This window comes from Podarcis cretensis (genome assembly GCF_951804945.1).
Source record: "Podarcis cretensis genome assembly, chromosome: 3".
Lineage (NCBI taxonomy): Eukaryota > Metazoa > Chordata > Lepidosauria > Squamata > Lacertidae > Podarcis > Podarcis cretensis.
In genome coordinates, this window is record NC_137172.1 from 65,083,723 (window position 1) to 65,103,645 (window position 19,923).

The 19,923-nt window shown below is 40.0% G+C and overlaps 1 protein-coding gene across 15 annotated transcripts in view; it reads right to left on the bottom strand.

Moving 5' to 3' along the window:
• Positions 1-17,309, bottom strand: part of EYA4 (EYA transcriptional coactivator and phosphatase 4) — a 110,499-nt gene extending 93,190 nt beyond the window's left edge. For 6 of the 15 annotated variants that reach the window (XM_079970653.1, XM_079970658.1, XM_079970668.1 and 3 more), the window contains exon 1: positions 16,178-16,580. The gene's annotated coding sequence lies outside the window, so the exon portion shown is untranslated. Of the gene's footprint in view, positions 1-15,590; positions 15,728-16,177; positions 16,584-16,844 lie in introns of those variants that run through there. The other 9 variants (XM_079970656.1, XM_079970664.1, XM_079970665.1 and 6 more) reach the window with 6 other exon arrangements.
• Positions 17,310-19,923: the final 2,614 nt, after the last annotated feature.

Here is a 19,923-nt window from a genome sequence, read left to right on the forward strand (position 1 = left end):
GACACAGATGTCTAAATGTCATAGGGAGGGGGAGGAATTGAGACTGGCCTGCCAGCCATTCTCAGTGGTAAACCCATGGCAAGTGTAAAATAGAGTTCCACCTTAAATGCAATTTTTTTTAAAAATGTAAATGCTAGCCCTTGGCAGGAACCTTTTGCAGATACCATTCTGGAATGAACCAGCAAAAATATGAGGCAGACATCAAAACTACAAGGATAGTCAGCTTTATTACACTCCCCTGCCAAGAAATATAATCTAGGATTTTGTGCTAACTCGCTGACTTTTTAAAGGGATCACATATAGAAAATATTGTGTGGGTACTGTAATATTTTTCAGATGGATTCATGAAGAGGATTCTAGATTCCTGCATTCATTTGTTCACTTCCTAAAAAAGATGTTATACAGTTTCCTATTTTCCAAATGTTAATAGTCAACAAATCACTTTAAAAAGCCAACCTGTGAAAGCAGAGGGGAAGGATATATGCACTGCTGCAATTTTAATAAGTCTAATTTCACACTTCTTTTTAAATGATAGAATCTCTCTTTTGTATTCAGTTTCCCCCAAATGGTAACTGTTAATTTTTCACAATGGCAACACTTTTAGACAAATAACAATTCTTTATGTGAAAGGAAGTTGCTAAGTCCCCACTCAAGAATGTTACTCTTTCGGAGTTTAATATATGACTCATAGTGTAACAAGTGAAATGGAGAGGTAATAAGTACAGTGGTGCCTCGCAAGACAAAATTAATCCATTCCGCGAGTCTCTTCGTCTAGCAGTTTTTTCGTCTTGCGAAGCAAGCCCATTGACGGATTAGCGGATTAGCGGATTAGCGCTATTAGCGGCTTTTAGCGGCTTATCGGCTTAGCGGATCAGCTGATAAGCGGCTTAGCGGCTTAGAAAAGGGGGGGGAGGGGAAAAAACCCACAGGAACTCGCAAGACATTTTCGTCTTGCGAAGCAAGCCCATAGGGAAATTTGTTTTGTGAAGCGCCTCCAAAACGGAAAACCCTTTCGTCTAGCGGGTTTTCCGTCTTGCGAGGCGTTCGTCTTGCGGGGCACCACTGTACTATTGGTTACTGTATTGTGATGTCTGCTGCTTACATTAAAGTGAAAGATGCATATATATATATATATATATATATATATATATATATATAAAACAACACCTAGATACCTCCTTCTTGCAAAATGTCAGGCGGTGTACATCAATGTAACAACCTTTAAAAGCAATACAGAATAAGCATAAAAATGACTGGCAACTCAAGAAAAAAAAAATGCCACTCCATAGGTCTGTCAGCATAAAAAGTCTCCAAGAAATGTCTGAAAGTCAAAAGCAAGGATGCCTGCCGAACGACTGCTGGAACAGTGTTCCACAGCATGGGACTGGCGACACTAAATGCCTGACTGAAGACTTGCATATGCATTACATAACCTGAATACATTTCTTCCCTTCTTCCGTCTCAACTATTCTACAGGAAAAACTGGGCAAAGCATGTAAATTGTGGAAAAGTGGAAATAATACTTATTAAACCTACCTGCTCTGTAACTCAGAAATTATATGCTGGGAGTTGGTCATGTCTATTTTACAAAACCACACACGTTCTGAACAGCAAGCCAAGCATTGTACATGGAAGTGTTTAACTGTGAATGCTGCAATCAATGGGTAATGAGACTTGGTATTTGATTAGAAAAGCAAGGTAACCAATAAAATGTCAGCACACCCTACTTTGCCCATTGGCATTGCCTATCAACTTCCCTTACCGTTGCATCTTTGCCTCTAACCCACAGACTGACTCACTTCATACAAAATTGCAAACCATGGCATATAAGGACTTCCCATTTCCTCCTCCCCTTGTGAAAACTAAGGTTCCCAATTCTATTTGCAGTCATTTGTGCAAACCTTTTGTTGTTGTTGTTCAGCTCGATCAGAGAAAAATTATTTTTGTAAACAACACAGTGAAGAAAATTGCTGGAGAGCACAGGGGAAGGAGGGAGAATTGTGTGAGCCTTCAGCTCAGGCCCCAATGGTCAGCCAAGCTGTAGCTAGCAATTATATCTGGTCACAGAGAAGCAAAAGGTAGAATCTGATGTCATCTGCAGCCTCCACATTTCTATAAAACTTTTACAAAAGAGAAAGCAGTGCCCTCTGCCTTTCAATTTTCTAATTGCTCTACTGTTTGTCTCCTACTAAGTTCTGCCTCGCTGATTCAAAAGCATAGATTATTTCCATTGTCAATGTTCATGTTGCTTCAAACTTTAGTTACCAGTAATCAAAATTATAAATGTTTAAAATCTTTCTCTATAATACTGATATCATGCAGAACCCAAGTGTGCAGCACTTTATGGCCTCAGGGAAGGAGTTGGTTAATAAATAAATAATTTTTTTTTTTTACAAATCAGAATAAAACTAATTATTGAATGCTATTACAAATGCAGAATTAAATAACAGCACTCATGCAGATTGCCTTCTTTTTTTTTTAGCATAGTTTCTCTAATTTGTAAAATATTACAGAACTCAATTAATCTAATAAGGGTAGAATTCTCCCTTTACATAATATATAAAATTAAGGGATAATAGTAAGCTCATTGAGTTTATGAGGCCATAACCTAGTTGCCAATCAACCTTCATGCTTTACTCCATTGATAGAATCAGATTAAAAACAGAGGGTGGGAACTGCTGTATCCCGATTATGCAGTGAGTGTTTTTAACAACTTTTAAAATGATTGTAAAACATTTTAAACTTGCAGACAAGTTAGTGTGAAGAGAGGCATCTGTTTCTGCAGATGTGGATTTAAGGTTGATGAAGTGTTTTATGTCCCAAGATTTTCTTTTTTAAACACTTGATGAAGAGGGCTTCTAACTTCCTGATCAACAAATGCATTTAATAATATTTTCCTTAAACCTTGCTGTGGAACATATTTCATCCATTTGAATACCAGCTATCAACATATCAAACTACACAGTCCAATTCAAAAGCTAAGAAAGTAAAAATAATAGAGAAAGGCAATGATCGGTGAGTTTAATGATATTCCTTCTGTACAAATAATGTCATCTTCATTTTTCCCAGCTCTCACATTTCAGGAAAGACCAGTTCCTGCCTGTGCTGGGACCAGGACAAAAGAGACCATCTAACAGGCCAAAAGAGAGTGGCGCTCACCCTAGATTCATGCATTCATGAATCCAGCACAAGCTTAATCATTCAGTTTAGGCACAAAGGCCCCACCACTCCAGTCAGGAGCAGGATGGTAGAGGTGGAGGTGGGGGACAGACTACAGTGGAAACTTTTTCACCCTAGTGTGCTGCTCTTCATTCACCAACAGTGCAATAAAGCTAGTACTCCTTTATATTCCCACAAGATTCAGTATGCCACCATAGCCACTACCATGAGCTTTTGTGTATTCCTCTTTTGAGAAATGTAGAAGGGGAAAATAGGTCCAAAGCTGACAAATCATCAACAATATGGAAAATGGCAATGGTCCAACTGAGAAGTACAGCAGCACAAGCTGGGAACACAGCACTCTGAGGCAGAAGCCAGAAGGAGGTATGTATGGACACATCAAACGTTATGCAGAAAGAGCTCCAAGATAAGGGATGACTGAACTATGCTATAATTTCTTGAGCAGATTATTGAAAAGTTGTGCCCAATTTGTGCACAAAAAAACCAGCATAAATTGCCAAGAAGGCTATCAAGGCATTGAATATTACCAGACTGTGCCCGTAGAAGGCATTTACTATGGGTATCCCGATTCCCCACAGACAGCATCAACAGTTGAAAATTAGCAGCAGGGATTCAAACCTGAAAACACAAAAACATGGTTCTGCCTCTTTCCATTGTTCCCTACAGTACTTGTGAATTTCCTCAGATGGAATCATCCCCAAAGAGATTAGAATGATTCACCATCTCTCCAACCCAATAGGTCCTCCATTAAAAAACCTACCCACAAATCAACTGCCTTCAAGGACTTCATCCAGTACCTGTCCTCTTAGAGAACATAGAGCAGCTGGCTCATACTAGCTGAGCACATCATGACATACAGAATGGTATTCAACGAACACCTATTAGGAATACAAGGATTTCCACTAGTGCAACTGGACTTTCCACTGTCTCCTCCCACTACAAGCACCCAGCACTCTCTCCAAATCTGCTCCTGGGTATTGGGGAAACCCCTAGAACACTTACATTGTGCACTGGGGGAGAAAATGGGGAGGGTGATCTGTTATGTAAGCAGAAATCCTTGTGCTGATTTTCACTTAGTGCTACACTGGATCCCATCCTCAAGGTTTCCCTGAAGGTAAAAAGTCCAACCAACAAAGCAAAAAAACTTCTTAGCCCCTATTTAACACTTTTTGTCACTTCTCTGACCTGCACACTTGCAGAAGGGAAAGGTTTGGGGAAGGGTCCCCCATCATCACCACCCCACACTCCAGGCACTCCATTTCCCATGAGATCACTGAAGACACACTAGAGATGTTACCAGAACAGGGGTGGACAACATCTGGTTTTCAACGTTGTGATATACCACCAGCTAAACATTCACAATATATCAATATTTCAAGGTGTCTGAATAAGGATGGAGCTATGTAGAGGCACTGGCTGGCTTCAGAGTTTTTCCTGCATCAGATTTCTGCATAGCGCGTACACACACACACACACACACACACACACACAATCATGATTTGCAACATATTGCCAGGTCAAAAATTATGAAATCAGTATCACAATATAAACTTCAAACCAGTTTTGGACAATATAATTGATATATCGCCCAGCCCTATGCCAGAGGTTTGCTTTTCTTCATTTAAGGCTCTTTCAGGCAGTATCCCTAAGTGTGTTTTGGAGACCCCATGAAAGTGAAAAAAATCCATATAGTAGTGTATGGAACCTCAGTCAAGCAAACCACTAGAAGCGACTTTAATGGGGCAAAGCATTGGGTTAAAGACTGGGAAGTCTGAGATGGGGCACGCCTTTCTAATACAATAATCTGACAATTCAGACATTTTTTTACCATACAGATCGTTGCCTATTCTATGAGTTAGTAAGTAAGGTAAGGATCCCTGACCATTAGGTCCAGTCGTGACCGACTCTGGGGTTGCAGCGCTCATCTCGCTTTATTGGTCGAGGGAGCCGGCATACAGCTTCCGGGTCATGTGGCCAGCATGACTAAGCCGCTTCTGGCGAACCAGAGCAGCGCACGGAAACGCTGTTTACCTTCCCACCAGAGCGGTACCTATTTCTCTACTTGCACTTTGACGTGCTTTCGAACTGCTAGGTGGGCAGGAGCTGGGACCGAGCAATGGGAGCTCACCCCATCGCGGGGGTTCAAACCGCCGACCTTCTGATCGGCAAGTCCTAGGCTCTGTGATTTAACCCACAGCGCCACCCGCGTCCCTATTCTATGGGTTAGCATTTATTATTATTATCTATTAAGTCACTTTTTTAAAAGAAAGAATTCCAAGCAACTTACTAACTTAAAAAACAAGAATAAAGCAACTTAATACATCAATAATACAGATAAAAGAGCAGATCCAACTGAACCCCATCCACTAAAAATAAGCAAGATCATTAATTAAGTAATTAAGATTAAAGATTTAAGTTTAAAATGATCTCAAAGTCATGCCCTATTTTTTTCTGTTATCCAAAGTTCTGTAGCCTTCCTTATGGCAATCCACTAATCAATCTGCAATACTACAGATTCAAGTAAAACATTGTGAAAATTCTGGGGATTAGTCTGTTCGTTAATGTGGGTGCGACATTTTCATTTCTGATAAAGAATCTGAAAACACTAAGGAAATGACTATCCATTCCACAGTATTTTAAAGAGATATTATGTACAATAACCATAAAAACAAATGGAAATTAAACAAATATGTGGGAAGCCCCCAAGCACTGATAAGAATAAAGATTGTAGACCCCACTTAGGTATAGTATGTTAAGTTTACAATCCCTTTACACTCCAATCCCTTCCAAATCAACTAAACACAGGGTATTCTGGTCAGAAAAGCAGCTAACAAGGACACATGCCAGACTCCTTACAAACAATTGTCATTTTGAAAACATGTTTCATTATCTCCCAGTTACAAAATACTGTACAAGCCAATTTGCAAATTGCAAAATGAAGCATTACTTTTCAATCTAGCTGTACACACCAAAATGATTCACTTCATCCGAACAACAAATCATGAAGAAACGTAGACATGCACACACTAAATATAAACAGTATGAATTTTGTTTTTGTTTTAGAAGTTCATTTGTTGTTAATTAGTAAAATAATAATTGTTTAAAACAGTTAAGCTAAAAAAACAAACAAAAACAGTTTGACCATTCAAGTAAAAATACTACAAAATAAATATCCACAAATAAGTAGTTGTTATTCCTTATACAGTGTCTGTATCGTTAACAGTATGCTGCTGCATTTGCCTGCCAAATAGGCAGAAATTTGTGGAAGCAAACAGTGTATATTCCATCCAAACTAACTTTTTGCCATTTTCTGCAGATGTTAATTGTGGGGAAGGGGGGTTACACTCCCACAAGCAGAAGTCCTTGTGAAGTGTTTTTGCTGACAGACTCATTAGGTGAATTGTGGCCCCCTTCCCTGAAAAAACCAGCAATGAGCTTTCAATATCATTCACAAAATGAAGAGTGTTCTGCTTCAATATTATCACTGAATAATAAGCCCAACAAAACATAACAACTTGGTGCCTCACTGTGATCTTCTTTCATCCTGGTCTGTATGCAGAACTCCTGTCCACAGTACCTCTTCCACATCAGCCTCCCTCATTATTCTCACATTAGCATTGTGTTCATAAATTGCTACAATAGAGCATAAAATCTATTATGTGTTTTGTTTACATTTAACAACACGCAAATCTGTTGTTATACCTTATATTCCTTCTACATCTGAACACAGTTGTGTAACTAACAATAGGCAGGTATACTACTGGGAAGATTTTACAACCAGATTTAGAGTATTTCAGCTAATTTATTCATTTTCTGTCTTTCAACTTGTATTTGCAATTGTAGAACGATGTAGAAAGCTGTGCTACAAGTTGCCATTCCTAAAAAAAATGACTTAGAAATACCTATGGACAGTATTGTTTAATCACTACTGCCACTTCTACATATCACACTCACATTCTTGTTTTTTATTCATCTATATTCAATTATCACCTACGATGTGGCCATGAAATGTCAGTTACAAAAATTAAATATTTATATATTTAGTCTTTGAATATCATGACAAATCTGCAATTAATCTAATGCACAACTACTGATCTCCCCAACAGAGCCATGCCGGAGACAAAGGGAGGAGCAAGCATGCCTGATAGCTGACACCAAGACATTATTTTGCATCATGTTCAAATGCAAACACTATTTTGCCTCTAAACTACCAAACCAATACAGTCTATCCTGCAGACCATCGTAGAACAAATACTTCCAATAAAAAAACCTTAACAATAAAGAAGACAACCATCAAAGAGATATACCAAGCTTATACAAGAAGATTATTTGTAAACTTTCCAACTCACAATATGTATTTCTGCACTGGGTGTTAGTACCATAAAGGATGAGAGTGGCACTGTGGTCTAAACCACTGACCATAAAAGTTATTTTACATGTTTTGGATTTGTAATTTTGGAGATAAACATGTAAATTTGTATTCATAATAAATACAAATAACCTGCTTTTTGTGTTTCCCTTTTTATTTTTCAATAACAAAGCACAAGACTAGTATCATCATTTCTTTGTACAAACATAAAACACAATAAGACTGGAACAAAATAGCTCACTGGGGGGTAAATAACAAAACATTACTTTACAGTACATAAAAATGAGGTGATTACAATAAACTAGTTCAATGGATTCTTCAATAACCTGCTGTTCTAATATCTGCCATTCTAATAACTGGATATTTTACAGTCATTCCATTTGGAGAATTAGTATTTTGCCTTATGAAACTAGGAAACAGTATGCAGATACCACTCCCAGCAGTTTTAAATTGAATTTTGTTCTAAGCCCCAGCCCAATTTTACCTGTAAAAGAGAAGTGCAGCCTTGGAAAAAAAAGTAAAGCAAGATGAGCAAGACTGTTTCTCAGTCTTGCATCTGAGTACATTTAGCATACAGCCACTGCTTCAACCTGATTTGGCAGGCAGCCTACTAGAATTTTAGGCGGTAGTCAGTCAGAGGCTATGTATAGACAATAGCTTTTCAAACTTAAAGATTGTAGGAGAAATATTTTTCTTGTACTTCAAGGACATATTTTAGCTATTAAACCAGGCATTACAGGGGGCAGCTATTTTACAAAGCAGCAAACCCAAATTTGCCTCCAAATGTATCCTTGACAATAAATTGCATAACACCTAATCCCAGCTCTCTGTCAAGTCTTCTTCGATGGCAAGAATATCCTGACATATTGCATGCTACATTTTAAGGTGTGCACTTCAATTATTTTGGGTGTCCACCAGAAGGTACTGAGTTGTAACTAATGGAGGATGAACAAAGTCATTTGTGTAAAGGGAATTCTCTGCCCCCTCCTCATTGCGGCACCCAGAGCTTCAAAGAAAAGGCTCTTATGACATGCTAAAGGTAAAGGGACCCCTGACCATTAGATCCAATCACAGATGACTCTGAGGCTGCGGCGCTCATCTCGCTTTACTGGCCGAGGGAGCCGGCATACAGTTTCCGGGTCATGTGGCTAGCATGACTAAGCCGCTTCTGGCGAACCAGAGCAGCGCACGGAAATGCCATTTACCTTCCTGCCAGAACGGTACCTATTTATCTACTTGCACTTTGACGTGCTTTCGAACTGCTAGGTTAGCAGGAGCAGGGACCGAGTAACGGGAGTTCACCGCATTGCGGGGATTCGAACCGCCGACCTACTGATCGGCAGACCCTAGGCTCTGTGGTTTAGACCACAGCACCACCTGCGTCCCCGTGACATGCTAGAGACCCTTTAACAGAGCTGCATAGGACATTGAAAGTGAAACGGAAATTTGGTTAGAGGTAGTTTATATGGCCCATAATACGTACAATGATCCTCACTGTGTGTACCTGTGGGCAAAAATAGTTTAAGTTGCTGAAAAATAGAGTCTGTAGACTCATCATAACCTACAAAGCTGGTTTGTAAAATAATTTATCACATTCCTGAGCACCTATAGCATTATTCTTTAAAAAAACAAACAAACAACAGTTTATCATAAATCTTCAAAGAAATATGGTGCTGAGCAATGATGTTCAATATAAACATTATTCTTTATATACAACTAAATCCAATGGCATAATCCAACACAGAGTGGTTTCCACTTGTGCAACAGGACTTTACTTTCCTCTCTCCTAACACCCCAGAGTAGATTTTAAGGGTACACCTAGGACTGCAGGAAGGGGAGGAAAGTGAAGTCTCATTATGTGAGAAGTAGTCACAGAGATAGCATTGGCTAGAACCCCAAGAGTTTAAAACTTCATAGAGGGTCAGCAGAAAGGAACCAAAACCAAATTAAGACCTCATATTTTAACTAAAACGACTTTTTGAGGTCCATACTGTACTATCACAGCCTTGTATAGCTATAGACAATTTTGCCCCACAATTCAGGAACCCCATGAAGCTTCCATGTATTCATTAAGATGCTACGCATGCCAACATCATTATTAGAGAAGATGTGTATGTACAGTCACTCACTATTCACATACAGAGTTTCCTCTCCTATTGTTTTGAGTACAGAATGCTTTAAAGGCAGAGGAACTCTGGTGCACACAGAGCCAATTCACCCACCGCAGATGGCTGGTGTGGAAAAGCAGTTTTCTGGTGCCATGGCAGTTTGATATGCTAAGTATACTTTATACTAAGTGATATATACAAATACTATATTTAAAAGAAGTATGCCTATTTACTATTTTTCCAAATTACACACATCTAATTAACCAATCCAAGGGACGCAGGTGGTGCTGTGGGTTAAAGCCTCAGCGCCTAGGGCTTGCCGATCGAAAGGTCGGCGGTTCGAATCCCTGCGGCGGGGTGCGCTCCCGCTGCTCGGTCCCAGCGCCTGCCAACCTAGCAGTTCGAAAGCACCTCCGGGTGCAAGTAGATAAATAGGGACCGCTTACCAGCGGGAAGGTAAACGGCGTTTCCGTGTGCGGCTCTGGCTCTGGCCAGAGCAGCGATGTCACGCTGGCCACATGACCCGGAAGTGTCTCCGGACAGCGCTGGCCCCTGGCCTCTTAAGTGAGATGGGCGCACAACCCCAGAGTCTGTCAAGACTGGCCCGTACGGGCAGGGGTACCTTTACCTTTACCTTTTTAATTAACGAATCCAGGTTATATCCAGTTGGCTGCCTACACCAATATCAATGCTTCTGCCTTCCTTCACTAGGACCTGGATTAACAATGTCATTACTTATTGAGGTAGGTGTTTCTGGATTTGATTATGGCTAAGATTTGAAGAACTACTTTATAGAAACATTCAAAGATTCAGGGACATGCAATGGGATTTTTTTACTTCACTACACCTTCATCAGAAACTACTTTTGAAAGTCTCCTTAATTTTAAAATGTAGCGTGCATGAGGAACGCTCCCACGGGTGAGTAGAACTTTGTGTGCTGTGCTTTGGAACATAACCTATAGATTTATTAATATATTTGCTTTTTTTGTTTTTTTTTTGTTTTCACTTAAACATTAAGGGCGTAACACTTTACACTGCTGGGAACATAAATTTAAACCTAACAATATAGGTTCCAACTGATGCAACACATTATTCAAGTTAATTATGAACAACTATAGGTATCAAAAAGTCTAGTCCACTATTCTAAACTTGACTAAAAATATGAAATATAGAACTTTCATTGTAATGAAATGTCCTATTATAGCTTCATATGGAGTTAATGTAATATGCTAGTTACTATCCACTAAAAAAGAGAGAGAGAGAGAAAGATACAGGTCAGAAACATCTTTAGTATATGTGCAGCAATTCAGAGATGGTTACCTAGTAGGAAAACCAAATCGATTTTCCTACTTTTTCTGATGAGTTGTAAAACAGTAAGAAAAAAAATATATCAGTCACAACTAACTTAGCAGAGCACTCACAAAGCAACTGGATGAGTTTCCAAAAATACCCAACCCTGCTGTAATTATGTTGTCAGATTATGCAAAAAACATTTATATACAAAGAACACCAATCTAACAACCTGGATTAAAAGTGAGAAAAAAATCAAATAGTACTTAGACAAAACATGGATAATTTGCACAGTAAGAGGTCTAAACTTTTAAAGCAATGAATAAAAATAACCTTCAATACTTTATATTACAGCCCTATACAGAAAGTGTTGCAAATGTATTTTTATAAATATATTTACTTATATAAGGCTATAAATCAAAGTAACTGGCTGAATTTGGAGATCACAATGGACCATGGTTTATTCTGGCATGGTCATGAGACATTCAGATGTTTTCACTTCCATTTCATTAACTGCAGTTTGGCATTATGACTAAACCCAACGTGTGGCTAATCTTAACTATGGTTTGTTTGAAACAAGCCAATTTAAAACCATTGGCAATGAAGCTTAAGATTAATCACACTTTAGGATTTGGACATAAAGCTAATCTGAGGTTAATCTAAAATGGAAGCGGACACATTGTTTTCTCCACGTGGTTGCAGCAAAGGAAAAGAAAGCAGGGCACAAGAATAAGACTCACTTTTGATCATTCCTGTCATGATAAATATGGCCTATTCTTCTTTCATGACAGATAAAACCATCAATAGAATGATGGCTGTATTTCTTAAACGGCAAAGTAGTTAGTATGTAAAGCACTTCAAACTGTCTTCAGATTTGGCAAAATGGTTTGCCAAAACACAGTCTCTGCTAAACAAGGCTTGTATCCAACTAGCTCATTCTTAGTTGATTTTAGTGAGTCTACCCCAGTTATGATTGAAAGTGAATCCTAAGCATGCCTACTAAGAAATGTCCTCCTGAACTCAGTAGGGTTTACTCCTAAGCAAGTGACGATAGGATTGGGATACAATTCCCAAATTTTAACTTGAACACCTTCTATTGGATTGTGTTCATACACTGTAATCTTTACTCACTACAAAATATTAATACCTTTTTGATGTCTTAAAAAATTAATTTGTTAAAATATAAAGTTCATCTTTAATAACAATTTTTATTTTATAAGACATTAACAACACAATTCTTTACTCAGAAATAAGTCCCCTTGATTTAAATGAGAATCTCAGGCATAGAATTTTATACAACTGGTATAGAATTGCAGCCTAATAGTTCCATGCAGAATACTGGTATGAAATCTGAAGAACAATTAAAAAGGACAGAAAGGCTGAAAGTTTCAAGCATCAATCTAAACTATTATGTCAAAACTTGCATATTCAATTAGCACTTTTCATTGACAGGGAAAGGTTAGAGTTGAGCTACCATTTATACAATACTCTTTTTTAAAAAGACAAAAATGATGTGTTCTTAGTAAAACTGCTTTGTTTACATTCAAATCATTGATTGAACTGTAAAATAGTCCCAAAGTATCAATCTATTTGTGCTATAAATTTTTAACAAAGCACTATTAACAATTTGCTTTCCAATTGTAACTAACATTTATTTATTTATTTTAAATACTTACCGTATTTTTCCATCTATAAGATGCCCCCCATGTATAAGACGCCCCCTATTTTTGGAGACTCAGATTTAAGAAAATGGGGAAAATGGCCCAAAGTATAAGACGCCCTCTAATTTTTGACATTATTTTTAAGGGGAAAAACTTAGTCTTATACACGGAAAATTGCATCTTTCTATTAATTATGTCCAAGACAGCAATGAGAGCAGGGCTGAAGCTACAAAGCACATTCAAGCCTGTGGCATTGGTGTAAGACACTACACTGGGCTTGATGTTGTTATCAAATCCGATGTATCGAGGATTTATATATATTTTTAAATGCTTGAAACTACATTGTGTTTTAACATAGAGTATTACTCACAACATTATTTATCTTTAGTTCATTTCTATTAACTGAAGGTTAAATAATTAAACAAAATCAGTATCTAGCTATCTGAAGCTATTTTGTAAAATTCCAAGTTCATCACTAGTTTGAAATGTGAGAAAAGTTAATACTTTGGGGAAACATGTTAAACTTTGATCACACAAAGCAGATAAATGTGCAATCTTCTGTTCTACAACAAGGTTTTAGGGAAAAAGAAGTAGGGGTGCAATTGGTACTCGCTGTTGCAACTGAATGAAGTGTCAATATCCCATGTTTTCAACAACCACAGAGAAATCATTCTAAGATTTCTCAATAGTGAGTCACCTACAAAGGAGCACTAAAAACATATTATATGGGAGTAAATTGTCCCAGTTATTTATAATAATAATATTGTTATTTTAAATATTAAAATCCTACTTGCTTTTTGTTCAGCAATGGATTTTAGAGAACCACTTCTCCATTTATTTCTTCAAGCAACGATTTGAAATATTTACTACCAGACAGTACCTAATTTTGGGTTTTAAGTGCTTTAACAGCTCTATGAAATATGATCAGCAGCTGCTATATAAAACTATGCCAAATAAACTCACCATATAAAAAAGAAAACCTGCTTTTTAAGAAAGGGTTCATAAGTCTTCATTTTCAAAAGTTAAAATAAAAACCTTTACAAAAAATAATACTCAGATATAAGTGATTGAGCAATCAACCCAACCCCCAAACCAACTTTCCTTTTCAGGAGGCAAAAATCATTACCTGAATATAAGAAGCCCTACAGAAGTCAATATAAGATTCATCACTAACATATTACATATTCTGTTGTCCTCTTTCAAGAATATGATAATATTTGAGGACATGACAAATGATAATTTACCGGGTAACATGGTATCAACCCATCAGAAGCAACAAGATGGCACATTTGATATGTGACCATTTAACTGCAACTACAACAAAATACTGTAGTTATGCATGTTTGCATCTCAAATTTGCATCAATGGCCTAAAAAGATGTTGTGATCCCCAATCCCAAAAAACGTTTATTTGAAAGTAAGTTTCACCGATATCAGGAGAACTACCAAGATTATGTGCTTAGGAATGCAGATTTAAATATGCATCTCTAATGAATTTATGTAATAAATCATTGTGAGCTATACTACTGAGAAACTGAAGAATAGTATGGCAGCATGACCTAGAATTATGTCCATGAGCTCTCTGTCAATTACTGTCAAAACAGGTTTCTATTGCACAGGAACAAAGGGTTCCAAAAACATTGTGCCAGATGAAATAAGCATACACTGAATATATGCTAGTATACTTCAAAGCAATAGGGAAAAAGTATTACATTACTAATTGCACCCATAACACATCTGTAAATATGTGGCTTTTATTTAGTGGCAAGACTTAAAGTTCCATTGCAATATAAACAGAATAGAAGTGCTAGAGATTATTTTATATATGAGCTTGTTCTTTCAAAGATAGATAATAAAGCACTGAATAAAATTATGTCAAAATAAGTGAGAAAGTTTGTATTCTCGGGGTAATGCAGCGAGAATGAAGTATGGTGCTGATATACAAAACCTATGTGCCTTTACTACAGCTTTACTGAGGGAAAGTAAAGCAGTGCTTGTAAACCAAAGAAAAGTTGGCTTAGAACTCCACAATTTCTTTCTTTAAAAATCTGATCAGAGAGAAGGGAGTATATAGGACACAACAAATTTGAATCAACTTATGATGTACTTTCTTACTCTAATTAACCATATTAACAAGTAAATGTATCAAAAATGTATTTTGATCAAAACACTATCTTTCAAAGTAAATTTAATTCCATATTAAAGATATGTGAACTACTAATGGTAATGGGATATTCTCTGCAAACTTCTATTCATGGCGATTGTGGAATAAAAGCAACATACATTTGGTTTTAAAAACTTTGACCACAGGGTAAAATATCAAACAAATGACAATTATGTAAGATTTCAATACCAGTAATTTTCTCACAACCCCATTGTCAATCCCTGAATCTTCACTGGAAAAGCAGCACTTCATACGCCAATGGTTTTTCAATGCATGACAATGAAATGGATGCAAAGGTAAGGCGATCATCAGAATTAAAAAAGCAGACAAAGTAGTTTGCATGTAGACACATTTTACCAATTCACATTTCCCCACCAATGATTCAACGGCCTCAAGGTAAGAGAAAAAGAACGTTAAAACAACATACCGTGCAACCATAAAGCCAAAAGCTACCCTTCAGCTCTTTTATAGCAGATTTTGGGAGTGTCTAATGACAGGCAGAAAGTCAAACTAATGGCCAAAAGCCCACTGGGACGAACACTGAGAATTCTATTACTTCAAGTATGTACATACACACCAGACCTCTCCACGTGGAAGTGGTTTCAGAGCAAAACATAAGCCCCGTTATAGTGATTATTACACCTAAGTGAAGATCACGATACTCCCTGAGATCAGTAAAGTTCCTTCGCCCCCACCCACCCCCCACCAGCACCACATAAACAAAGCAGTAGCTGCTTTGTGTATTTTTAAGCCTACATGCACACACTCAGTTTTTCTGAAAGAGAGCGAAACAAACAAAAAGCCGCTTGAGCTTTGTACCTTTCTACTAGTCTAGAAATCTATCTGTATTTTACGTTTGCACCAGCCTGAACAGCAACTATATCCTTTAAAACAAAAAACCAACTGCGATGTTGCGTTAAAAAAAAGAACGTAAGACGGAGGCTGGGAAGTCCCAGGCTCTTCAACGGAGCAGAGTAATATATATTCCAGATCCAAGCTTTACAATCCAAGTCCAGGGGAAAGAAAAACAGTTTATGGTCGTTCCCAAAAAGTTGGCATCAATTCCCACCGTTCGCAGAGCGACTTTCTTAATTCTACGACCTCCATGCGTGCAATTTCCATTTGCTGGCAAGTTGCACAACACCAGCCCTCGCATCGAAACTTTCAAGAGACTTTTTTGCGGTCAAGAAAGGAAAGGGGGGGGGGGAGAACCCTACCCTACCCCGCACCCAGACCGTGCCCCTCTCTCTCTCCCCGGAGCTGAAACACCACACCGCCCTGGCTCGGGTCGAGCAGCTCGCCCAGGGGGGACCCGGAGCGAAGGCGAACCTTTGAAACAGAAACCCGGAAAGCGACGGCAACGAGCAGCGCAGCGAGATCAAAAGAGGCCGCCTGATTTCTCTTACCGGTATGTCACGTTTGTTATAATGGCATAAGAAGCCGAGGAAGGAAACCCGAGACAGAATCGCCCCGGCGAAGTGGGGATTCAGGAGAGAGAACGAGGCAAAAAGTTTTGCGGTTGTTTTTCCCTGGACGCCCCTCGATTTCCTCTCGCTCCCCGTTACGGGGCAAATCACGAGGCGAGGTCACCTGGAGGGAGGCAAGAGATTTGAGGCGGGGGGCACCAAGTCCCTGCCGAGTCCAACCACCGTCGCCCTCGTCCCCCTCTCGGCAAAATGTCGCGTGTTTCTGCGGTGCACACAAACACACGCCCGCCCGCCCGCCCTCTCTGCGCCTGGACCTCGTCCCGTGACGCGAAGGGCAAAATGGGTTTCGGTAGCTCCGCGGACGCGGAACGGACCTCCCCCCCCCCCCGCGCCAGACAAGGCGCCGTCGGGCCTCCTCGTCAGCAGCTGAGCTGGGGGCTCCTGGGCATGTTTGCCTCCGGAGGAGGAGGAGACACTCGCTTGTGGGGGCTGTTTAAGAGGGAAGCGGCGTTAGATAAGGGGCGGCGGTGTTGGGGGGGGGGAGAAGAGGGATGTCCCCCACATACACCAGGGAAGACCCCCTCGAGGGAAGCAAATGGGAGAAACTGAGGGAGGAGGGGGAGGGAAAGAAAAGAGGCGCACTCACCTTCTCCTGCCACTACTTATATTCCCGCGGTCGCCGCTCCGCCTTTATTGATTTATTCTCTTCCCTGTTCCAAGTCGAGGCAAAAAAAACAAAAAGGGGGTGGGGGCACCCCTTCCAAAGTTGTGCTTCCTCCCACCACCAACCACCACTGTCTTTCTTCAAGTAGTTAGGGAAGAAAGAAAGAAAATTACAACTGTGAGGAAAACAAAAGAGAGCAGCTTTCCGTGAGGAGAATTGGAAAAACTTAAACACGCACCCAGTCGCGCGCGTGAGGGGAGTTGGGAGGAGGCGTGGGGGGGGGGTAGGAAGCGCGCCACGTTGCCCAACTTTCTGGATGCTTTCTTGTTTTTGCCCTTGTGGAGGGAGCCGTGGCAAGTTTTGTGGTGGCGCGCTCGGCCGCGGGATACCGTCGGCGCGTGCGTTTATTTATGTGTGCGTGTGTGAAGGAGGAAAGGGAGAAGCATGTTTACAGCAGCGGCTGCTCCCTCTCGCTATTGGTTGTTTTCTCGCGCGGGCATTGGCTGGTGGCGCTACGTTGGCGGGAAGAGGCACGTGCACTTCGGGCCGTTGGCCTAGCCCCTCCCACGCCGCCGACCCTGCTGCGCGCGCAAGTTTCCTGCTGCCCCGCCCCTTCTTCAGTTTCCCGCTGGTTCCGAGAAGAAGGGAAGGTGCGCTCAGCCTCCCTTGGGGATAGAGCCATTTTACCCGAGAAGAAGGTGCTCGCCCAATAATGGGGAGAAGGTTTCCTAGCCTCCGCTTGCAGTGATTTGAAAGCAAACAAGCATGGCCTTCGTATTCTGCTTGGATCCCTCCCAGCCCACCCACCTCAACTTCAGACTGGGCAGCCCACAGCCCTGAATCCCTGAAGCTGGGGTTAAAATAGATGGTGCATTGAGTGATGGTGAGGGACACTGGCGAATTTCTGTCAGGCAACAAAACGGGAGTGGGCAGACTTCAGGCTTGTGGGATCTACTCTAGATTTTTTTTACTAAAGCTCCAGTATTTGCCAACTAGAGCCTTGCGCAAAAGGCATACATCTAGAATTGAATAATTGTTTCCAGTAGCACCAGATGGGTTTTACAGCCCTTCCACACACAGCAATCTGCGCCTCCCTTCCCCAAAGCTTTCTTCATTTCAGTAGTATTATTTAGGGCAGCAAGGGGTTCATTTTGTTGATGCTATTGTTAAACAACTAGGAGTCAGAAATCTACTTGCCCGTCTAATGCGTGATGCCCAGTAGATCCAGAGCTCCCTTCCGCTCACGCTTGCCATACAGAGCCTGCTGGATGTTTGGATTATGGCAAAGCATAGTGTAGGCAGCTTACTTGGCTACATTCCGCAGTGGATGCCTCAGTCTTCTCTCATGCACTGCTTTTGCATTGCTTCAGCTGGAGATCAGGAGGCAGGACAACACTGGGCGTGTGGTTTCTGCCCCACTGCCATTTTAGAATTATCAGTCATAGGAGGTGAATGGGGAAAGTGTGCTTGGATCCTAAGATGGCTAGACTATGATCTATTTATCTGTTCTTCAACTTGGGGTGCCATAACTCCCATCATTTCCAGCCAGCTTATCCAGTGATCAGGGATGATGGGAGTTGTAGTTGAACAACAACTGAGGACCCACTGTTCAAAGAAATGGATGTAATTTGATGAAGGCAGGTTTAAAAGTGCAACAGATAAATAATACAGACAAATCCAATGAGGAAAAATATAGCAAGGACTATTAGCTATAATAGCTGCAAATGAAACCTCCATGTTGATTACAAACTGGGGACAAATGACAGGAATGGCTATCATCATATCTTGCATATCAGTCTCACAGAGGGAACTAATTAACCTGTGAGGGAAACCACAAAAGTCTGAAAGTTTCCCCTCCCTTAGGCATCTGGTTTTGTGTGGGATTCTACTTGTACAGGTGCACTTCTGTACCAGGGTTCACACTACCAAGATAAGGCAGCTCACCTCAGGTGGTGGATTTTAGGGTGCTATTGAATACTTTCAAATTATTATTTACCATGTATGTTTAATCATAAACTCAACCTCTTCAGTGGTGCTTAATCCAAGATAAGTATACATAGCAATGCAGCCGAAATTTCCTATTACAGTTTTGCAACTTGGGAGAACGCAGGAACTATTTGAATTTTCTACCTTAGGAACCAATATATCTTGGACTTCGAACTTTGTCTTTGCTTTACACAACTATTTACAAAGGAAAAAGTTAATGGATGCTTGTTTCTCTGTTGGGTTGTTGTTTTTTGTTGTTGTTGTTTTGTGTGTGTGTAGTATTACTTTGAAGAGATGTTGGTTTTAAGTGTGTTACCAGAATATGCACGTCATGCTTGTTTTTCTGTGCTTGGTGTGAAACACCACTCATTCCCAAGACTATAAACTTCAGTCTGTTGTAACTTTCCTTGCCTTACACATACAACCAAATACCACCTGTATCACTGATCTGAGTGTTTGCTCACACATCAATCACAGTTAATACTACACTATTAAACCCATCACTGGTGTGCCCAAAGCCAGCATGACTCCCCTGGCAATCAAAGTTGTTACTTCTTTGCCCAGTAATATTTTTAGAGTGCCAGTGAAGCAGAATGTGATCACAGTTGTGCAAACAAGATTCCTTATACCGTTGTAAGAAGATGCTGCAGAACAATGCTTGGCTCACTCTATTTTTCATTATTTGTGTCCCAGGACCCTCTGAGTCTGTGACTGTGATTATAAAATGTAGCCATTTCTAATGGCTCGAAGTATACTAACCTTTTCGTTAATAGAACAGTTTTAGCTTAGTGTCATCTAACTGCTTATTCATATTAGTTCTAATGAAGAACCAAAAACACAAAAGGTAATACTGTATATTGATCCAAATGGGAAACAGAGGATAAGTGGTGGTGGTTCTTGTTGTTTCTCCTTTTCTTTTTGTTGCCTTTCAGGTCAGGCTTTTCAGAGTTTTATAGTGCTACAAACCTCCAATGCCTGTTTAATCAGAGATAATAACAGACCCAGAATGTGGCTGCTAAGGTTTTGGCAAGGCCAGGAAAGTAAGGTGTTCCATTTATTTTGATCCTTCACTAAC